This window comes from Erpetoichthys calabaricus, chromosome 4, assembly GCF_900747795.2.
Source record: "Erpetoichthys calabaricus chromosome 4, fErpCal1.3, whole genome shotgun sequence".
NCBI classification, from domain to species: Eukaryota; Metazoa; Chordata; class Cladistia; order Polypteriformes; family Polypteridae; genus Erpetoichthys; species Erpetoichthys calabaricus.
In genome coordinates this window covers 75116401-75125476 of record NC_041397.2, presented here as the reverse complement: position 1 = coordinate 75125476, position 9076 = coordinate 75116401, and positions in this window count along the sequence as shown.

The window sequence follows — 9076 nt, the reverse complement described above, 5'->3', positions numbered from 1 at the left end:
GTGTGTTAGATGCTGTATTCCGATAATTTTCTTTCGATCAGCTGCTGTAAAGCTGTGATTCCACACTCAGATAAAGTGGGATAAATACTCAGAGTGGTGCAGTGAGAGTAACAACACTAAAGCAGCTATGGTATTTGGAATAGTTGGCCATTCCATAGGACCATTATATTGGTTATAGGTTAATTACAATCAGATGCCTTAAACTAATAAACGTTATGCAGTCAGTTTCAGTGTATTTGATAAGCTGCATCAGGGATGTAGATCTAAAAAAGAAAGGGAAACCACACTGGAACAATAGCACTGCTTTGACACTCGGTGTTGCCCAGTTTGCAAAACCGAGTGGAGAACTTGCATACACCAGGGATTGTCACACTTTACGTGACACTGACTATGATTTCTGTTTTATGTTAAAACCATAAAAAAAGTAAATTTTCACTGAATTATGCTCAGTCTGTCACATCTTAGTTTTGTTACCTAGCCACCATTGTTACTGCTCTGATCTGCCAAGTTAGGCAAAATGTTAGTTGTACTTACTCAGCTGCTCTCTTCATACACCAGAAGTTAAAGGTCTTCTTGTCTTTTTTACACTTGTATGGCAATGAATGCCCAAACTTTAGGCTGCAACTTAATTTAAAGTCTGGGGAAGTTCACAGTTGAGTAGGCAACAATCTTCCACATAATAATATTTTTTTCATGGCATGCAGCATTTGTGGATGTTATCCACACTATTAGGAAATGTGCTTAACAATGAACCAAAATAAAAAAGTTACCAAAATGGATTGAGTAGCATAAAGCACCAGGCTCCACATGCAGGCAAAAAACAATGTTGTGTTTTTATAGCACAAATGAATGTGCTTTTACAAGCAAAAGAGATGACAGAATGATTGATGGTTGATTGTTCTGCACTAACTAGTACAGCTTTTAACATTTCTTTCCATCTCATTTTACAATCATAGACTTTACAATGTTTTATTATGTATCATATATTAGACCATAATAACTGAAAGAAATTCGTGATTATAATCTCATGTATTCACTAGTTTAATATCTTTTCTTTATGTAAGAAAAATGTAATCAATAATATTGTTTACAACTGCTTTTTGTTATTTTTATAGAATGAGAAGAATGTCTTGCAAGGCATTCTGTCACCATAGTTTCCTATGTGTTATACTCACTTGATTTTCTTACTGGTAATTATTCTTTTTTTGAGAATTTTCTCACTTGATTTGTTCCTTGTAAGTCTTCTTGTTTTTCAGATATTTCTTAACTGAACACATCAAGTGTTTAAGAGAATTGTGTTGATGCAAGCATCAATTGTGATAATGCCAAAAGTCCATTTGTGTGAATTCAGATGCTTTCATTCAATGAGAGTAATTTAGTTAAGTTTAGTTAATTTTAGAGTTAAGTTTTCCATGTTACCCTGTCCCAAGTTCACTTCCCGGGTCCTCCCTGCGTGGAGTTTGCATGTTCTCCCCCGGTGTCTGCATGGGTTTCCTCCGGGTACTCCGGTTTCCTCCCACAGTCCAAAGACATGCAGGTTAGGTGCATTGGCGATTCTAAATTGTTCCTAGTGTGTGCTTGGTGTGTGGGTGCGTGTGTGTGTGTTGTGTGTGAGGCGCACCCTGCGGTGGGCTTGCACCCTGCCCGGGGTTTGTTTCCTGCCTTGTTGCCCTGTTGTTGTTAATCAAGGCTAAAACAGTCTGACACACTAAGTAATGTAAACTCTTGGGTCAAGTTGAAGCATTAGTGTTAATCAGTGAACTCTGTTTTTAAAGATTATATAATACTGGTAAAGGAGCAGGGCCAGAAAAGATTAGCGGTGCCAGCACAAGAAAATGGACAAAAGAGCACATGGAACAGGTTACTTTTAAGATGCAAAATCAGAATAGGCTACTAAGTCAGAATGAGCTACAAAATATAAACACATTTTTGTGAAGTTCATAAAAATCATTCCCTATATAATGAAAAGGCATCTTTTTGATTCTTCTATCCATGTCCGGTCAAACACAAAACTTCCAGAAATATGGCTTTGTCATTGGCTTCTTGGATGTCTTCCATTGTGCATCTTCAGTGTGGTATTAATTTCTTTCCTAGAATTGTGAAGGATTGTGACCTTTTTTTTGTAGATGAATTTGCTTACAGCCATGTTGTTTTGGAGCTGTGCATCCTCAATAGGATTACCATTGGTAAAATGAAAAACAGCACCTTGAGGATCTCCTAAACTTTGTAGATTTGCTCACATCAGAAGAAGCAGTGCCATATTTCTTTGGATAAGGTCATTATGTTAATAAAATAGCTCTGTAGTGGTAGTAAATATTCATTATGTAATAAATTACATGAATGCAGGTGTGCTATTCTCTTGTAGTTAGGGGATGGGCTGGCCATGCATATCATTGTTTAGACTGCCACATTGATTCTTGGAATTTGAGTTCTTCTGGCAGCTCAATACCAGACACAGTGACATTCTGGTCTAGTCTTTTAAAAACTCCCACATGATAGATTGAGTTAGCTACTGCATTAAAAGATATCAAAAACCTGACTGTACCCCTTTAAAAACAACCTAAAGGCACTTAGGATATCTTATCATCCAAAGTAGAATATGGACTACTTTTAGACTGAAAGTGTTTATTGTTTTCAAACAGTTTACACATGTGACTTATTTTAATAAGGTAGATTCCATGGCCTTTTTTTTGGTGATGGACAGGTTGACAGACGAGATTAGACAGGAGTCCCTGTGGACTATGATGTTTTCTGATAACATTGTGATCTGTAGTGATAGTAGGGAGCAGGTTAAGGAGACCATAGAGAGGTGGAGATATGCTCTAGAGAGGAGAGTTGGCGAAGGTGAATGAGTTTAAATACTAGGGATCAACAGTACAGAGTAACTGGGATTGTGAAAGAGAGGTGAAAAAGAGTGCAGGCAGGGTGGAATGGGTGGAGAAGAGTGTCAGGAGTAATTTGTGACAGACAGGTATCAGCAAGAATGAAAGGGAAAGTCTACAGGATGGTAGTGAGACCAGCTTTGTTACATGAGTTGGAGGCGGTGGCACTGCCCAGAAAGCAGGAGACAGAGCTGGAGGTAGCAGAGTTAAAGATGCTACGATTTGCACTGGATGTGATGAGGATGGACAGGATTAGAAATGTGTATATTAGAGGGTCAGCTCAGGTTGGATGGTTGGGAGACAAAGTCAGAGAGGCGAGATTGTGTTGGTTTGGATATGTGCAGAGGAGAGATGCTGGGGGTATAGGGAAAAGGATGTTAAGGATAGAGCTGCCAGGCAAAAGGAAAAGAGCAAGGCCTAGGAGAAGTTTTATGGATGTGGAGGACATGCAGGTGGACAGGAAGATATGGAAAAAGATGACCTGCTGTGGCAACCCCTAATGGAAGCAGCCAAAAGAACAAGAAGAAGATTCCATGATCTTTTTTAAATATGCAGTGACTGTATATTCTCAAGTTGAACCACTTCTAGTGTGTAGCGGCATGCAAAAGCTGTCTATGTAACTTTGCTATGCATGTCATTGAGCAGACACTCTTACCAGTTTGCCATTCCAGAGGATTGTGCTGCACACAGGAGGTTCAATCATGAAAGGTGCAGCTCTCTGCCCTAATCAAATTGTAGTTAAAATGTGGAAAATTATTTAAACTTTATTTAATAAAATAAAGTATAGTTAGAAGAGTACAGTGCAACATAGCACACTGATAAACCAAGTTTTTATTACATTTATATAAGTTTTCAGTATTGTCAGATTTTGATATTAGTAGTTTTTGTATAAGCATTCCTATTGATATGTTTTTTTTATTTAATTTAATTTTCCAACAATATACAGTACCATCCAGTCCATTTTCCAACCCGCTGAATCCGAACACAGGGTCACGGGGGTCTGCTGGAGCCAATCCCAGCCCAACACAGGGCACAAGGCAGGGAACCAATCCTGGCAGGGTGCCAACCAACCACAGGACACACACAAACACACCCACACACCAAGCACACACTAGGGCCAATTTAGAATCGCCAATCCACCTAACCTGCATGTCTTTGGACTGTGGGAGGAAAACCGGGAGCGCCCGGAGGAAACCCACGCAGACACAGGGAGAAACATGCAAACTCCACGCAGGGAGGACCCGGGAAGACGAACCCGGGTCCCCACATCTCCCACTGCGAGGCAGCAGCGCTACCCACTGTTGCCACTGTGCCGCCCATACAGTACCATATCTCTTGAAATATATATCATTAAAGCATTTTAAATACATAAGGACAGCCACTTAGGCTAACAGGTATTAACCTCTAGGTTTCTTATCTTTCACATGGGCAAGTATAGTTTGCTCAAGAGTAGCATTTTAAAAATATATATACATGCTATAAATGCCACATGGGCTGGACAGGCATCCTGCAAGAAGAAGGGAGGAGAAGGGATCAGACCCAGAAGAGAGGGCCAGAAAGGATGGACGAATGGCCCACCGAATGAGGAAAATGTTGCTGGGGGACTTTCAGACTCCCCCAGCACGAAAGATGGCAGTGGCCCCGGATATCAGTGCCCAGTAGGGAGCCAGCAGGGCATGCCAGGAGACGTAGTAGAGCAGAGCAGCCCTGCTGGGGTCAGTGGGTGCCACAAGAGGGCACTGCAGGGAGACATGCTCCCTGCTGTATGGGACTTCCGCATGACCTGGAAGTACTTCCAACGGCCAACAACCTGGCACTGGAAGTACTCCCATGTCTTTAATAAAAGGGACTGCACTCCCCTTATCTAGGTGAGTTGGAGCTGGGAGGACGAGAGCAACACTCAAATGGAGGAGGGTAGTGTGGCTGGTGAGAGGTGAATTGTAGAGAGAGAAAAATCTGTGCTTGTGTGACATTGGAGGTATTATCGTGAATAAAAACATTCCTATTTGAACCCCGAGAATCTTGTGTGTTCGTGAAAGTCTGAAATGTGAAACTGCTATGCTCACCCATTTTGCAGTAAAATATATATTTTTTGAAAAAACTTTGATTTAACTGCATTCTAATCTAATTCAGCCATTAGAAAGAGGAGTTCCAAAGGATCAAATGTCACTTTGCTAGTAAATAAAAAATATTATCTGTTCTTTTAAATAAGAGCAATCATTTCATGTCATAGAGACACATTACTATTGCAACATATGCAAAACTAGCCTTGGGACTTTTAATTTCATTAGCTAAAAATATTATGGTATATGTCTGTTTACATTTTCCCACAGAACAATTAGATGCCCTTGAACGCTTTGTGATTTATGAGCTTGCAATGTCTTCATTCAGATCATGCTTGTGTAAAATAATGCATTTGGATTTAGCTTTTTCTTCTGAAATATTGTGTTCTTTTTCTGAATGATTATGTCTTTCAGTACTAGGGAAACTATATTAAAGTGTATGCAGTCCATCTATCAAAATAAATATACAGATTTTGATCTAGTAAAAATATAGTGAATTATTTTTAGGAGATGGTCCATTAATCAGTATGAGGTATATTCAAAGAAAATATAAAATTCAAGCCTAAATGTAAGATCCAGCCAATAATACCATCATCCCTTACCACAGATTACCAACCTGGAAAGTGATGAGATATCTTTGCTGTATTCCAATATTTATTCTTTCTATCACGATGGGATACCCCTGAAGGGGTCACCTAACCCTGTCTATGACCCTTCTGATGTGAGAGAGGTTTACAATGCTGAAGCAAGTATTATTTGTGATCCTATCTTGCCTCTCTGTTATAGAATTTCAAGCTATTATTAACGAAATTCTTCTTAGTTTTAACTTTTAACCATCGCTAGTAGGATGTGTCTAAATGTGAACAGCAGATTTGATAACTTACTGACAGAAAGGAAAGAAATAGCTTGTGAGCAATTCATTACATGGTGAATTACTAAAGATAAGTAGATAAATTACATTACTGCAGTCAGAAATATCTTGTAACATGTCAAAGTAAAGCTTTAGTTGTTTTTTTTTTTTTTGTTTTTTTTTTCTGACAGCTTGATACTTTGGTCAGGATATATGCTTTCATCCAAATGTAAATGCAAGTACTCACTTCTGAGTGGCTAACCATACCTATGGTAGCATCAACAATCACATTTCATTATTCCTTTTTCTGTGGGAACATCATCTGAATTTTCTTCAACATGTTTTATGCATTAGTGATATCAAAATAGCTTATATACTGTGCATTTATACCAAATGAAATTAGATTTAGTTATTTCTTCAGGGTAGAGTATAACAGTACATCAAAGGTGAAGATTGTACTGGGGAAACCTTGAGTTTTAGAGTCAAGTGCCTTAAAAAGTAGGCCAACAACAGCTTCCAATTTAATTAACATGACCTATTGGAGGGAACCTTTGAAATTTCTTCTGAATCCCCACCACACATAAATACACAAAGCATGTATATGAATCATTCGAAAGTACCTTTAACTCTGAAATATCTTATTAAGTTGTATGATGCATGTTACACTGAAACTTCCACATGAGACAACATCTCTGATTTAATGGCTATTTTCTAGGTACTGTATACACGTTAGCCAGCTTCCCTTCAAATCTTTTTTGTTCCACTATACATGATCCTGGGCATCTTTTGAGGGATATTGGGTGGGTGGCACCCATTCTCTTCATATTATCTGACACCAACTACAACTCTTTGGTCTACCTCTTGGTTTCCCCCCTTTTCATTTCCATCTTAGTGCATCATCCTCTGCCTGTTTCTCCATAGTACAACACCTATCAGGTCTAAACCAAGTCTTTCTCCTAACATAGCGTCTTCTGCTTACTGTGTGACACCCACACACTCAAGAGTCCCAAAGCATGCAAGTCCCATATAGTACCAAAACGGACCACTGGAGAGGAAACACCATTAAAAACCCTGGCTAGTAAAACAGAGGGCCATAAACAATCTTTATACAGTAAATAAAAGCTATATTAATACAAAAATTGCTGTGTAATAACATGAAGCTCCATGGAGCACAAAGAGCAAACACTGCAAAGATCTTTTTTCATTTTGACATTTGTTACGTCTTGGTAGAGTAATATATTGCTCTACTTTCCCCTATTGTATTATTAATAAGTAGCCTTTGTCAGAATGCCTAAAATCTCCCCAACTTACGATTGTTTATAAGCTTATTATAGTATGTAACTTATCTCCATCTTCCCTTCTATATCTATAGGCAATTAGGTGTAGTATAAAGACAAGCAGGAGTTAAGTTGCACATAAAATAATATATTATTGATAATAATCATAAATAATAACAATATGCAAAGTACATTTGAATATTGGCAACCATACAACCTGATTAAATGGTGATGTGTAGTTTGAGGCGGCACACAGACTTGTAGTTATTTAAAATGTCTCTAGTTAAAGCATCATTCAGCTTTCTTCAGAACAATGGCTGCTAAACTGTGGTCTCCATTGTGTTGTCCTTTCAGTTCATGGTGTGATGGTCTTTTGGCTCAGCTCTCTCTTCACCACGACAGACCGTTGTAGAGCCCGCATTACTGGGGATGCCGCACCGATCCGTCTGTCAACCTCCCACTCCATACTTTCCTCACTCGTGAACAAGACCCCAAGATACTTGAACTCCTCCACTTGAGGCAGTACTGTGTTCCCAACTCGGAGGAGAGAGCATTACACCCTTTTCTGGCTGAGAACCATGGCCTCGGATTTAGAGGTGCTGACTCTCATCCCTGCTGCTTCACACTCGGCTGCGAACCACTCCAGTGAGAGCTGGAGGTCACTGTCCGATTGAAGCCGACAGAACCATGTCATCCACAAATAGCAGAGACGAGACTCTGTGGTCATCGAACAAGACCCCCTCCGCTCCTTGGTTGCGCCTAGAAATTCTGTCCATATAACTTATGAACAGAATTGGTGACAAAGGGCAGCCCTGGTGAAGTCCAACCTCAACAAGAAACGAGTCTGACTTATTACCGGCAATGTGGACCAAGCTCCTGCTCCCTCCTGTACAGGGAACTGGATGGCTTGTAACAACGAGCCCTTGTACCCCGTACTCTTGGAACACACCCCACAGGATGCTTCGAGGGACACGGTCGAATGCCTTCTCCAAATCCACAAAACACATGTGGACTGGTTGGGGAAAACTCCCATGCCCCCTCCAAGATCCTGGCCAGGGTGTAGAGATGGTCCAGTGTTCCACGGCCGGGACGGAATCCGCATTGTTCCTCTTGAATCTGAGATTCGACCATCGACCGAACTCTCTTCTCCAGCACCCCTGAATAGACCTTACCGGGAGGCTGAGGAGTGTGATCCCCCTATAGTTGGAGCACATCCTCCGGTCGCCCTTCTTAAAAAGGGGAACCACCACCCCGGTTTGCCAATCCAGAGGCACTGCCCCCGATGTCCAAGCGATGTTGCAGAGACGTGTCAACCAGGACAGCTCCACAACATCCAGAGCCTTGAGGAACCCAGGGTGAACCTCGTCCACCCCAGGGGCCCTGGGGTATACATTTTCCTTAATAATAGTATTAATTATATTAATTATCCCACCTAATTAATTAATTCCCAGAATGTATACTTTATGAACCCAAAATGAATCCCCTTATTTTGGCATTCCTAACTGGTTTGTTCAGTTTCCACCCCTTGGAATACAAATCTGCTGCAGTAATGAACAAGCCTTTCCTTTTAAACTATAGCTATTCTGACTAGTCTTATTATTATGTGACTTGTGGACTTAAACCCCAGGCGGTGTCTTTTTCTTGCTGTCTCTTCAGTTCTTCTTCATGTCTTTGTCTTTAGACTTTGCTTGTTGTCTTTTCCTCTTTTTTTTTCATTCCGCTATGTAGGCAGGTCTGCAAAATGGAAGGTGACAAAGCAGTTTCTGTCCATCTCATTTTCTTGGTTGTTAACCTGGTGCCAACACTCAAACTTTGCTTCCAGGCATTTATTGGACAGCTTGGCCACACTGCCACTCTGCTCCAATGTGCTAATGGTAACCCAATCCCCTGCATGGATTTTACTCTGCCTTTCACTATTTGTTACCTGCTCCAACCCAAAGTCCGTAAAACCTTACAATAGAAGTAGCACTATTGCAAAAGACCAGAAAATTGAAACAGACATAA